Genomic DNA, 14,765 nt, shown 5'->3' on the forward strand with positions numbered 1-14,765 from the left:
TGGTGACACAGTGGTAAAGAATCTACCTGCCAATGTGGGAGGCAAGCATTCAATCCCTGATCCAGAGTGATCCCACATGTTGAGAGCCTGTGGCCCACAACAGTTGAGCTTGTGCTCTAGGGCGCAGGAGCATGTACTGAGCACATGTGCCGTAACTACTGAAGCCTGTGTGCCCTGGAGTCTGTGCAACAAGAGAAGTCACCACAGTGAGAAGCCTGCATACTGGAGCAGAGTAGTCCCTGCTCATCACAACTAGAGAAGAGCCCATGCAGCAACAAAGACCCAGCACAGCCAAAAATGAATAAATAAATATTTTACAAAATGTTTATAAGTTAAGGCAAATAATTGTAAGAAAATAAAACAGTATAGGAATATTAAATGAAAACTGAAACTTTCTTCCTGGCAAATGAAAATTGGTTTCTGATTGATTAATTTGTATTTTTTTAACATGAGATAGGCTCTTATGAGTTTATTAATCATCTAAATTTCTATGAATAGTTTTGTATCCTGGGCTTGTTTTTCTGTTGGGTTGTTGACATTTTCTTATTGTGAGAGCTATTAGTACATTATAAAAGTTAAAAAGTTAGCCCTTTATTATTTGTAATACAGCTATTTTCCTCCTTGTTTGTTAAACTTTTGCCTTTTAACTTATGTTGTTTTTAAAATAAGATTTAAAAATTTTTGCATAGTCACAATTTTCAATATTTTGATTTCTGGGCTTTTGAACTTTAGTAATAAAGTATTTCTTCCATATACACAAGGATAAAAAAAATTCTGGAGAGCCTTCTTGATAGGGAAGTTTGCATTTGAGAAATTTAGTAAGATTTTAACAATTATCTTCTTTATATGGACGTGGAAATTGAGGTATCAAGAGATCACCACATAGTAAATGGTCGTCATACTTTTCGCCACTGCGTAATGCTTTTCAGTGGAACTTGAAAGTGAATCCATGAAAAAGTGAATCCATAAAAGCCCTTACTTTATTGTTTAACTTTTTATTTGAAATTATTTTGGACTCACAGGAAGTTAAAAATAATAATCTTGTGTACTCATTACCTAGCTACTCCCAATAGTGACTGACGTCTTAAACAGCTGTAGTATAATATAAAAACCAGGAAATTTACATTGGTACATTACTGTTAACCGCATTACAGACCTTATTCAGTTTACCCTAATGTTTTATTTATTTATTTATTTTTACTCTAACGTTTTAAACCTGCATTTGTGTATGTGTGTGTAGTTCTTGTAAACCTCTTCTTTCAACCTGTCTCAATCATTTGATAACCACTAATTTGTTCTCTATAGTTTTGTTATTTTGAGAGTGACATAAAATTAGAATCATAGTGTGTGATCTGTTGAGATTAGCCTTTTTTCACTAAGCATAATGCCCTTGTGCCCCATTGTATCAATAGTTTGTTCCTTTTTATAGCTAAGTAATATTACATGGTACTCCAAGGCCAAACTTCCCTGTTACTCCAGGTAGCTCTTGACTTCCTACTTTTGCATTTCAATCTCCCATGATGATAAGGACATCTTTTTTTGGTGTTAGTTCCAGAAGGTCTTGTAGGTCTTCATAGAGCTGGCCAACTTCCGCTTTGGCATTAGTATTTGGGAATTGAGTTGGATTACTGTGATGTTGAATGCCTTGGAAACCAACAAAGATTATTCTGTCATTTTTGGAGATTTCTCTCAAGTATTGTATTTTGAACTCTTTTGCTGACTATGAAGGTTATTCCATTTCTTTTAAGAGGTTCTTAGCCACAGTAGTAGATACATTGATCATCTGAATTAAAGTCACCCATTCTTGTTCATTTTAGTTCACTGATTCCTAAGATATCAACGTTCATTCTTGCAATATAGTGCTGGACCACATCCAATTTACCTTGATTCCTGGACCTAACATTCCAGGTTCCTATGCAATATTGTTCTTTACAGCATTGGACTTCACTTTCACCACCAGATGCATCCACAACTGAGCATCGTTTCTGCTTTGAGTCAGCCTCTTCTTACTTTCTGGAGCTGTCTCTGCTCTTCTCCAGTAGCATGTTGGACATTTTCTGACCTGGGGGTGCTCATCTTCTGGTGTCATATCTTTTTGCCTTTTCATACTGTTCATGACGTTCTTGAGGTAAGAATACTGGAATGGTTTGCCATTCCCTCCTCCAATGATCTGTCCTTCTTGGGTGGTCCTATGTGACAAGGCTCATAGCTTCACTGAGTTAAGTAAGCCCCTTTGCCACAACAAGGCTCATGAAGGTGAAATGCCGGACTGGATGGATCACAACCTGGAATCAAGATTGCTGGGAGAAATATCAACAACCTCAAATATGCAGATGATACCACTTAAGGCTCATGAAGGTGAAATGCCAGACTGGATGGATCACAACCTGGAATCAAGATTGCTGGGAGAAATATCAACAACCTCAAATATGCAGATGATACCACTTAAATGGCAGAAAGTGAAGATGAACTAAAGAGCCTCTTGAGGGTGAAAGAGGAGAATGACAGAGTTGATATGAAACTTAATATTCAAAAAGCTAAGATCATGGTATCCGGTCCCATTATTCATGGCAAATAGAAAGGGAAAACGTGGAAACAGTGACAGAAATTTTATTTTTGGGGGCTCCAAAATCACTACAGACGGTGACTGCAGCTATGAAATTAAAAGACGCTTGCTCCTTGGAAGGAAAGCTATGAGAAACCTAGACAGAGTATTCAAAAGCAGAGACGTCATTTTGCTGACAAAGGTCCATATAGTCAAAGCTGTGGTTTTTCCAGTAGTCAGATGCAAATATGTGAGTTGGACTATAAAGAAGGCTGAGTGCTGAAGAATTGATGCTTTTGGATTGCTGTGCTGGAGAAGACTCAAGAATCCCTTGAACTGCAAGGAGATCAAACCAATTAATCCTAAAGGAAATCAACCCTGAATATTCATTCATTGGAAGGACTGATGCTGAAGCTTTGGCCACCTGATGCGAAGAGCTGACTCATTGGAAAAGACTCTGATGCTGGGAAAGATGGGGGCAAGAGAAGAGGGTGACAGAGGATGAGATGGTTGGCTGGCATCACCAACTCAGTGGACATGAGTTTGAGCAAACTCTTGAGAGATAGTGAAGGACAGGGAAGGCTGGCATGCTGCAGTTCACAGGGTCACAAAGAGTCGGACATGACTTAACAACTAAAAACCAACAAATATTACATGGTATGGATGTCATGTGTTTAGCTTTATACCTTTGAAAGTTATTTGGGTTGATTCATATTTTGTTGTTGTGAATAAAGCTGCTATGAGCATTTGTGTATGCTCAATTGTTGTTGAGCATTGTGGAGGTTGTTGAGTGAACATAATGTTTTCTTTGGAATAAATACCCAAGAGTTTGATTGCTGACTTGTATGGGAAGGGTGTGTTTGATTTTTGAAGAAACTGTCTAACTATTTTTCTGGATTGGCTGTAACATTACATTCCCACCAGCAGTGTAGGAGAGATCCAGTTTTTTTGCATCCTCAACTAGCATTTGGTATAGTCACTCTTTTTATTTTAGCTGCTTTAATCTGTGTGTGTATTTTTACAGTTCCTTAAATAGCAGACAGCTCATAATAAAACAGCTTCAAATACCTTAAATTCATAGATTTTTTCTTTCAGTTAAGTTTTTTACTTTCTGTACTTGCATTTCAAGTTTCAGTGTTTCATTGCATGTTGCACACGAACACCTTTTCCTATATGATCTTTCATTTGATTATATTTAATAGCTTTAAAATTTGTTGTTTCATAACCACTATGTCCATCTCTGGATCAGATTGGTAGGGAGATGCAAAGTGACTTGGTTTCTTGAGGTGGGTAAAGCCTAAGTTAACCCCATTACCAAGTCCACATGTATTCTGGGATAATTTATCAACTTTCCCCACTTCATATGTTAGTAAAAGTTATGACCCATACTACTTTCTTTTTCACAAGAAGGTAATAATACTGATCTGTCATTGTTTACTCTTATTTATTCATCTCTTCTTCCTGTATAAGTGCAGTTCCACAGCTAGCTGTCTCGACCTAAGACTGCATTACAAAAGTGACTTTTGTTGTATTATCCATTTATGTTCATTTTCGTTCCCCAGTTGCCCAGTTCCCTATTTTTACCTATCCCAGTAGGCATGATTTGGGAATTTCTTACACTTAAATTGAATCTATTTTATAACTAAAATAGAATCTATATATATTTGAACTTGACAAAAAATAAGTTCATATATAGGAAGTGATTATTATAACCTGAATATAATATTTTCCATTAACTTGTCATTATTTTGTACAGCAAATATGATGGAACATAATATAGAATCATATCCTTCACATTCACTAAATCATGTAGGTTTTAAGCTCCTCACATGGCTATGATTTTGAGTGCTTGCTTTGTAGTACTTCTGCCTTTACACTTTGTTCTGTTGGTTGGAGGGGGAAATCTTTATTTTTCTTTTCTAGTTTTTTTCTTCTGAACTGCTGTGGTTTATATTCGAATTGAGTTTGAGGGCTTTTATGACATACTTTTGCCTGGTCTGAGGCAGGCTTGTGCTGGGTGTTTCATGTATTACTTCATTCAGTCTTTATAATATTTCTGTGTAGACATTTTCCTTATCTATAAAGTTGGGAATAATAGATATTAGAGAAGATAAGGCCCAAGGTTGTACAGCCAATAAAAGGACAGATTCAGGTGTCAGTCTTTTTGATGATAAAGTGTATGTTCTTGCACAGTACCATGCAGCCTTGCCTGGTTAATTCCTTTCATGCTTTTACTTGGTTCTAGATGTTCCTAGATACATGGCGCTATTTGAACTAGGTGTGGATGGAGGAACAGCATCCAAAACAAGGGTATGAGATTGTAATACGAGGAGGATGCTTGCTCCGTTACTTGTGGCTTTCATGTGTTGGTGTAATGGGAGAGGATCAGCCCATCAAGATCAGCTTACAGCTCAGGAGCAGCTCTACAACCTATTTTAGTTTCCAAGTTGTTATTATCTACCTTGTTCTTTGTCTTGTTTTTTTTCTCCATCATCCTTTTCGCTTTTCCCTTTTTGCTTTTAAGAGGTGGAAAACTAGGAACGTGTTGTTTAAGACCTAGCATTTTTTTCAAATGCTTAATATTTATGTACCTGATGAGTAGCCTTCATCAGTTTCCTTCGTTTAACAAATTCAAGACAGACCACCATTCCAAGTGAAATTTTATTTTGAAAGAGAATGCACTGAAAATCGGAACTGAGAATAATGAGATGAATAAACATTGAAATGCCAACTTATCTCTAAGGAATTAGGGTTACTAGTTGTGTATTGTAATTGTGTCTTCTTTTGACAAGTTGTTTTCTTTTAAAATTAAGTTTAATTACGCTTCCTTGGACTATTACTTGTTTCCTCAGTTTTGAAATTCATTTGATCTTTTAAAATTGTAGCTATCTTTTGACTCCTTATAAGTTAAATAAGTTGTGTCAGGCCACCTCACTGAGCGAATTCCTGCTGTACCTTACTAGGTTTTTGATGCCCTACTCTGGGCCACCAGGGCTCCCTCCCCACCCCAAAACAAGGACTCTAACTTTGCTGTCCCCTACCTAGTGCTTTAGGCTGAATTGTTTGGCAAGAAGAGGATCAGATTTGATTTTTCGGGGGATAATTCTGATGACTGTATACAGTCAGGTGAGGAACTATGTCGGAGAGCTCTGATAAGAGGCTGGTATAGAATCCAGGTAAGGGAGAAGATTTGAACCATGGCACATGGGGATCAATGAGGACGCTCAAGCACTGTACAATTCATGATGGTGATATGATTAATTATAATGGCTATCATTTATTGAACACTTAATGTGTTAGAATTAGTGAGGTTAACTCTCATACAACTGATGTAACAGCTCCATGATTGCAGGTCATAACATTTGTGTTGTACAGATAAGGAAACTGAGTCATGGAGAGATTACATAACTTGGGGCCCAAGTTTACCTAGCTCTGCACTATGCCAAAGCCTTTGACTATGTGGATCACAACAAACTGTGGAAAATTCTGAAAGAGATGGGAATACCAGACTACCTGATCTGCCTCTTGAGAAATCTGTATGCAGGTCAGGAAGCAACAGTTAGAACTGGACATGGAACAACAACAGACTGGTTCCAAATAGGAAAAGGAGTACATCAAGGTTGTATGTTGTCACTCTGCTTATTTAACTTATATGCTGCCTACTTCATGCGAAATGCTGGGCTGGATGAAGCACAAGCTGGAATCAAGATTGCCAGGAGAAATATCAATAACTTCAGATATGCAGATGACACCACCCTTACTGGCAGAAAGAACTAAAGAGCCTCTTGATGGACGTGAAAGAGGAAAGTGAAAAAGTTGGCTTAAAGCTCAACATTCAGAAAACTAAGATCATGGCATCTGGTCCCATCACTTCATGGCAAATAGATGGGGAAACAGTGGAAACAGTGACAGACTTTATTTTTGGGGGCTCCAAAATCACTGCAGATGGTGACTGCAGCCATGAAATTAAAAGACACTTGCTCCTTGGAAGAAAAGTGATGATCAACCTATACAGCACATTAAAAGACAGAGACATTACTTTGCCAACAAAGGTCCATCTAGTCAAGGCTATGATTTTTCCAGTAGTCATGTATGGATGTGAGAGTTGGACTATAAAGAAAGCTGAGTGCAGAAGAATTGATGCTTTTAAACTGTGGTATTGGAGGACTCTTGAGAGTCCCTTGGACTGCAAGGAGATCCAACCAATCCATCCTAAAGGAAATCAGTCCTGAATATGCATTGGAAGGACTGATGTTGAAGCTGAAATGCCAATAATTTGGCCACCTGCTGCGAAGAACTGACTCATTTGAAAAGACCCTGATGCTGGGAAAGACTGAAGGCAGGAGGAGAAGGGGACGACAGAGGATGAGATGGTTGGATGGTATCACTGACTCGATGGACATGAGTTTGAGTAAACTCTGGGAGTTGGTGATGGATAGGGAGGCCTGGCGTGCTGCAGTCCATGGGGTCACAAAGAGTTGGATATGACTGAGTGACTGAACTGAACTGAACTGAACAAAAGGAAAAGCAGGATGGGAAGTCAGGCCTTCCGATCTTAGAACCAGTGCTATGACCGCTGGGGGTTTGATCATTAGAGCTGTGCAGCAGTGCAGGAGCTTTGCTGTGAAGTAATGTGTGCATGATGGTCACCAGTGTCGGCATCACTGACCCAGGTATACTCTGTGGTTAGGATAGATTACCCTGAGGGGACTGCCCGGAAGTCCTGAGATTCTGTGATTTAAGTAATACCCATTACCTAATAACACAATTCAGATTTTATATTATATACTACCTGTTATTGGACAAACTACAAAATCGCTGCTAGCTCTTCTGTCTATAAATTACTATGTAAAAAACAGGTGTATATCAGTATCAGTGATTTGTTGTCTTACTCCTTTCAAAGGCTGTTGGTGACTGACTGATCACTGCACATCTGTTATTCAGTTCATGCACAGATAACAAAGCATGCAGTTCTCTTGCCTCCTTGTATGTGACATTTTACAAAAATGAACAGTTGAAAGAAGAAACTGGCCAATAAAGAAGAAAGTGCAGCAGAGAACCAGAGAGTTCACTTCCAGTGTTGGATATGAAATGCAAATTGTATGTGAATGGAATTAAAGAAGAAATAATTCACTGTAGGAATGTTGACACTACTGTCATTAAAAAGACTCTGGATATGCAGCTATCGAAACTCAGTGAAGGTGAGCTCATCTCTGTAAATGAGGAAAAAAAGCTTAGTGAAAAAGATGAAGATGAAAAAAAAAAAGATGAACGTGTCCCAGAGACGGAAGTGACTCGGGCAGGAAATTTCACATTAAAAGCATGCTCGAAGGTACTTTTTGACATTGAAAACACAAAGGAAGCTAATGTAGACTTAGACAGGAGTGTAACAACTTGCCAAAGCATGGAAAAGATGCCCATTCCACATCACAGGTTAGCTACTCTTGATAAGTTTTTTCGAATAACTTATACATGATTTTCAATGTTTCTAATCTTTTACAGCATACTAAATAAATGTTAATTTGCCTGTTTTTTTTATTCTTATACAATTATAAATGACAGAATTTTTAATATTTCAACAAAATTTTTAAAGACAACAGTTGTAATTTTCCTCATTGATCATTACTGGCATATCGCATGGTTTCAACTTGTATTGTTACTTTGGTCTCATGCTGCTATGGAAAATGAAGACTGCCTACACTTCACTGTTGAAAGTTTAGTTTTCCTTGTCATCAGTGGCTCCCTGTAGCCTTTTCTTGCAGAAATTTTTATATGCATCTAACATTGTGTGTAATTTTATGTGCATCTAACATTGTGTGTAATTTTATGTGCATCTAACATTGTATATAATTTCCTTAAACAACAAAGTGTGTTTCTTTTACCAAGCTTTGCTATTAAAAAAAAAAATTGTGCTTATGGAAAAAGAAATAAAATGTCTTCTGATAATAAAAAGAAAATATCCAAAAAAAAAAAAGAAAATATCCCTGAAGCTGATATTTGGGGTAATTGGGAAAGATGTTAGTTTCACATGTCTGGTGCTATTTGTCTTTCTCTCTTTTGGGGGGATGGGTAACAGTTTGAGATATTATTCACTTACATACAATTCACCCATTTAAAGTGTAGAAATCCCTGGTTTTTAGTATAGTCGCAGGTGTGTGTGACTAATACTACAGTTTTAGAACATTTTCATCACTCCCAAAAGAAACCACAATCTCTATAGGCATCTCTCTGATCTTTTTATTGTCTACCTCCCCAAAGCCCTTGAGAACCACTAATCTTTCTGTCCCTCTAGATTTGCTTGTTCTGGACATTTCATATAAATGAAGTGATACAGCATGTAGTCTTTTGTGACTGGCATCTTTCATTTAGCATGTTTTCAAAGTTCATCTGTCTTGTAGCTTGTATTAGTATCCTTCCTTTTTACAGACACACGAAATTCTACAGTTTGAATATATCACATTTTGTTTATTCATTCATCTGTAGATGGACATTTTTGTTTCCACTTTTTAGCTATTATGAATAATGCTGCGGTGAATATTTGTGTTCAAGTTTTTGTGTGGACATATTTTAATTTCTCTTGGGTTTACACCTAGGAGTGGAATTACTGGATCATATGTTTAACCTGTTGAGGAGCTGCCATACTGCTTTCTAAAATACCCATACCATTTTACAATCCTCTTAGCAGTATATGCCCACTCCAGTGTTCTTGGGCTTCACTTACGGCTCAGCTGGTAAAGAATCTGCCTGCTATACGGGAGACCTGGGTACGATCCCTGGGTTGGGAAGATCCCCTGGAGAAGGGAAAGGCTACCCACTCCAGTATTCTGGCCTGGAGAATTCCATGGACTGTATAGTCCATGGGGTCACAAAGAGTTGGACACAACTGAGTGACTTTCACTAGCAGTGTATGATGGTTCCAGTTTCTGTCCTTGTAATTTTAAACATTTGTTATCTGTCCTTTCTTGGCTTATCATCATCCTAGTGTATCTGAAGTGATATTTCACTGTGGTATTGAGTTTAATTTTCCTAATGACTAATGTGCTTATTGGCTATTTGTGTATCATCTTTGGAGAAATGTCTGCCTACATTATTTGCTCATTTTATTAATAAAATTAGGTAATTTTGTCTTTATTACTGCTTTGGAAGAGTATTTTTAGAAACGTATTCTAGATAGAAGTTTCTTATTGTAGATATGTGATTTGTAAATATTTTCTCCTGTGTTGGATTGTGTGTGTCTTTTGTTTTTTGTATAATTTAAAAAATTTATTTTTTTCTATTTTTGGCTTTGCTAGATCTTCTCTTGCTGCCAGGGCTTTTCACTAATTGCTGTGAGTGGGGCCTACTCTTTGTTGCTATATGCTGGCTTCTCATTGCAGGGGCTGGGGGCGGTGGGAGGGCATCTCTTGTTGCAGAGCATGGGCTCTAGGCACATGGGCTTCTGTAGTTGTAGTTGTGGCTCCTGGACTCTAGAGCACAGGCTCAATAGTTGTGGCCCATGAGCTTAGTTGCTCTGTGGCATGTGGATCCTCCCAGGTCAGGGAAGACTTCCTTTGTTGCTTGCACTTTGGTGCTAGATTTAAGAAACTGTTCCGAATAGAACCATGAAGATTTATCCCATGTTTTCCTGTAGGAGATTTATATTTATAGCGGTTGGATTTGGTCTTTGTTTCAGCTTGAGTTAATTTTTGTATATGGTGTGAGTGGGGGTCCAACTTCACTTTTTGCTTGTGGATATCCAGTTGTTTCAGCACCATTTGTCAAAAAGACTGTTCTTTCCCTGTTAAATTGTATTTGTACCTTTCTTGCGAATTGACTATAAATGTGAAGATTTATTTTCAAACTTTCTATTCTGTTCCATTGATCTTTATATCTGTACTTGTACTAATGCTACATTGTCTTGATGGCTGTGACTTTGTAGTATGTTTTGAAATAAGGAAGTGTGAGTCCTCCAACTGTGCTGTTATTATTTCAAGATTGTTTTGGCTGTTTAGCTTGTCAGTTTCCACAAAGAAGCCAACTGGGGTTTTGATAGGGATTGCGTTGAGTCTGTAGATGAGTTGGGAGGCGTATTGCCTTCGTAACAATATTAAGTCTTCCCGCCTATGAATTTGGGGCATGTTCTTTCTCTGTTTTTTTGTAGTCTTCATAGTACTATAAGTTGTTTTTTTTTTTTTTTAATAAATTTTGCACTTTGTTAAATTTATTGTGTTCTTTTTGATGATGTCAGTGGAATTAATCTCATTTTTGGATTGTTCATTGCAAGTGTTTGATGCTCTTTTAATATTGACTTTGTTGAATTTAAAACTTTCAGGAATCAAGGGTCTTCTTATTGGCTTGTAATTACAAGTGGAGGAGGCTTGTGTTGTAGCTTTCAAGCAGTTTGTGGTCAGACGTTGAGTTATTCAGTGAGCACTTTTGAGCTATAGACCACTTGTACTTAGGAGTTCCAAACTGATGACTACATATGCCACTTGTATGGCCAGTGTGACTGGTTTTGAAAAGCCCTTTCAGTTCTAAAGCAAATGACTTGGCAACAAAAATGCCTTTCATTCATATCATTCTTTTGTTTTTCTTGGTGCAAATAGCTGTAGTTAAGAGGAACAGTTAGATTTTAGTGGTTTACCAAGATGCATTAGAGGAAGTCTATAAAAGGATTGTTGAGCCAGACAGCTTTCAGATTGAAAACCAGTCTATTAGCAAGGCAGGAACATCTTGCAGATAGTTTGGTTAACTTGTACGTTAGTGTAAGGAGAGTTGAAACTGTGTCTTTTGAGATTAAATCTGAAATTGTATGGGCATGTTTCTCATAAGTATAGTTTTATCATCTACATCAGAATGATTTGGGGTACTTCAAAAGGCAGAACATGGGCTTCTACCCAGACCTACTAAATCAGATTCTGGAGATAGGACACTGTAATCTATTTTAAATCATCTTCCCAAGGAATGTCCACATTAAAGTTTGAAAACTGCTTTTAATTGTGTACCTTTTTCTCTTAAGAGATTATTTTTACCAGAATAGAAAATTTTACAGGAAGACCTTAAAAAAACAGAACAGAAGATATCAGTACATTTTACATACTTCATTTATATGTATATGGGTGTGTAATATATAACTATATGGGTGCTAATATGGGTGATTATATGAAATGATTTTTTTCCCTATGGGTTGTGATCAAAAGAGAAAAAAATTGAAGGTGTCAGAATTAGAAAAATATTCAAGATATTTTATATTATTTTGTATCTTTCATTTTCATGGAACTGCAATAAGTGTTAGTGCGCATCACTGAACATTGTTGTTCTTGAGCTCACAGTTTATAGCAGGTAATTGTTGTTGTCTGACTGCTAAGTCGTGTCTGACTCTTTGCAACACCATGGACTGTAGCCTGTCAGGCTCCTTTGTCTATGGGATTTCTCAGGCAAGAATATTGCAGTGGGTTGCCATTCCCTCCTCCAGGGGATCTTCCTAATCCAAGGATTGAACCTGTGTCTCTTGCATTGGCAGGTGGATTCTTTACCACTGAGCCACCAGGGAACCCCATAACAGGTAATAGACATATAAATAATAAAGTTGGTTAGTGGTGTGCTAGCAACACACATCGTATAGCTAGAGTGCTCTGAAAGCCATGGAGGCTTTCCTAGAGACTGAGTAAGTAAAGGTAGGCCTTGAAAAAGTGGAAAAGAACAATGTCATTTTAGTTATTGAGAGAGAATTATTTTAGAATTGTAGAGGAAGAATTGATATCTATCCGTATTTAAGTCATTTCTAATTCAGTGTAGTGATGTACTTATCCACTCTTACTCATGTACTGCCTGCATGAATTCTGGTGTGGCGCCAGAGTGCATGGGGATCACTTAGGGCGTGAGGAGGTGAAGGGAGGTTCTCGAGCTCCTGTCACAGCTGTCCTCTTCCTGGAGACACTCTTTCTTTCCTTTTCTGGGAACTTGGTTTACTGGAGTTTGCTTGTTTCTTTTTCTGATTGTATTTCACGTTAGTGCTTGTGTTACTGTCCTCCTCAGGTGTATTTTACCCTTTAAGAGTTCAGGGTGTGGTGGGAGGGGGGTGGTCTAGTTGAGATGTGGAGAAAGCTTTGTGCATTTCAGAAGGGTCAACTCTGTGTCTACTTCTGTCTTCAGAATCCTTTTCAGGCTCTTGGCCAGTAATTTAACTTTAGCCTTTATCTCTCAGTTGACTTTATAACCATCTTTTTGTTTCATCTTAAGGTAGGCCGGCATTCACCTTTAGAATGTCCAGCAGCCTGTCCACAAACCATTAGAGGTTATGCTAGCTTTTGTTCCTTATGGTTGTCTGCTGTAGAATCCTTTGTTTACATCAGCCACCTTTAGTCACCTGATTTTCACATACATACTAACACAGAGATTTAGGACGATTCACTCTAAATAGTGCTCTTGATCTGTTTTGTTTCGCCTGAGTGTTTTAGAGCAGAGGCTGATCACTGACCACCTAAGCAGAAGAAACAGCCTGGGTATGGCCCTGTGTGGGAGCATTTGTCCATAGCTCCATCGGTGATAGTATACCGCTTGGAGCCAAGCAGAGAAAAGGCACATCCATGTACTTTGAATGCCCCCAGTCTCTCAGTCGTGACCGACTCTTTGTGACGCAAATGAACTGCAGCATTCCAGGCTTCCCTGTCCTTCACTATCTCCTGGAGGTTGTTCAAACTCATGTCCATTGAGTAGATGATGCCATCCAACCATCTCATCCTCTGTCACCCACTTCTCCTCCTGCCCTTAGTCTTTCCCAGCACTGGAGTCTTTTCCACTGAGTCGGCTGTTTGCATCAAGTGGCCAAAGTATTGGAGCTTCTGCTTCAGCATCAGTCCTTCCAATGAATATTCAGGATTGATTTAGGATTGACAGGTTTGATCTTCTTGCTGTCCAAGGGACCCTCAAGAGTCTTCTCTAGCACCACAAATCAGGCAAGTTACTTAACCTCTAAGTGCCATGGTGTCCTCATTTTAAATGGAAATAATAATATACCTCCATACTAGAATTGTTCAACATATTCCTTGAATTGATACATGTAAAGTGATTGGAATAATACCTGGAACACAAGCATGCAGTAAATGTTGAGGTGATGCTGGAGAGGAATCCTTATTTATTCATACAAATTGACCCAAAGTAGATTCAATATTTGGACTGGAATATGAAGTTTGCTTTTTTTTTTTTTTGGCCACACTCTATGGAATGTGGGATCTTAGTTCCCTGACTATGGCTAAAACCTGTGTTCCCTGCAGTGGAAGTGCAAAGTCTTAATCACTGGACCAGCAGAGAAGTCCCTGAGGTTTGCTTTTCACTTGTCACAATAATTATTTCTGGAGCATTGAACAGTTCTAAAAGTATTTCTTTTCGTTCAGTTGTTGTCAGTTATCAAAGAAAGGGAGAAATTCTGTAGAAAAAGTGATTTTTAAAAATGGTCAGTATGTGACCTATTTTTTTTCCTTTTGATTTCTTATTTTCATTTTCCATGCCTGGACAGTAAAAATAGATCTGGTTTCCTGGGTTATCACAGCTTGTAACAAAAAGCTTTTTGATAAAGTTGGCTGTTGGGTCAGTGGGATGAGATCATTCCTTCCTAAGTAGTTTGCAATGGTTGAAGTATTTACTGAAACAAAAGCCTGCTGGGTCAGCTAACCACACAATAAGCCTGATTTTGTGGTTATGTTCAGGGCAGGAGAGTGTGATAGAATACCCTTGATATGTGGAAGAAGGTGAAAGGTACTTGGCACAGTACCTCTGGACCGTGGCTGGGCACGCGTGGAAAGAGATTAGAATGATATAGGGTCTCAGGCCACACTTAAGGGTGGAACCTGGATTGAGGCCTTCCTTGAGATGTGATGAATTAATTGAAAACAGAGTAGTCCTTCTGCATTTGGATTAGTGCATCTCTAATTAAAAATGTTTGGCATTTTCAAACTAGAGAAAAGTTGATGCTTCAGTATTGAATACTTTAAAATGCTTAAGTGTATGTTCTGTAAATTTCAATAACAAAAGAAAAAGACCTATTAAGGATAATTGGAAGGAAAATTATACACTCATTTTTCTGATTGTACCAAATTAAACTGAACACTTAGAAGCTTTAACCAGGGCTTCAGCGTTCACATGATGGGTATTGAATCCAAGAATAGATAATTAAATAGGAGACAAGAATCTATGTCAGGAGGGCCATTTCAAAAAGAATAGCTGTTTGGTGCTATTTCCA

The 14,765-nt window shown here is 38.0% G+C and overlaps 1 protein-coding gene across 7 annotated transcripts in view; it reads left to right on the forward strand.

Annotated features, from left to right (window-relative positions):
* MAP4 (microtubule associated protein 4) overlaps positions 1-14,765 on the forward strand; it is a 150,242-nt gene that overhangs the window by 21,139 nt on the left and 114,338 nt on the right. The gene's annotated exons all lie outside the window — the stretch shown is intronic.

This window comes from Dama dama, chromosome 24 (assembly GCF_033118175.1).
Source record: "Dama dama isolate Ldn47 chromosome 24, ASM3311817v1, whole genome shotgun sequence".
Classification (NCBI taxonomy): Eukaryota; Metazoa; Chordata; class Mammalia; order Artiodactyla; family Cervidae; genus Dama; species Dama dama.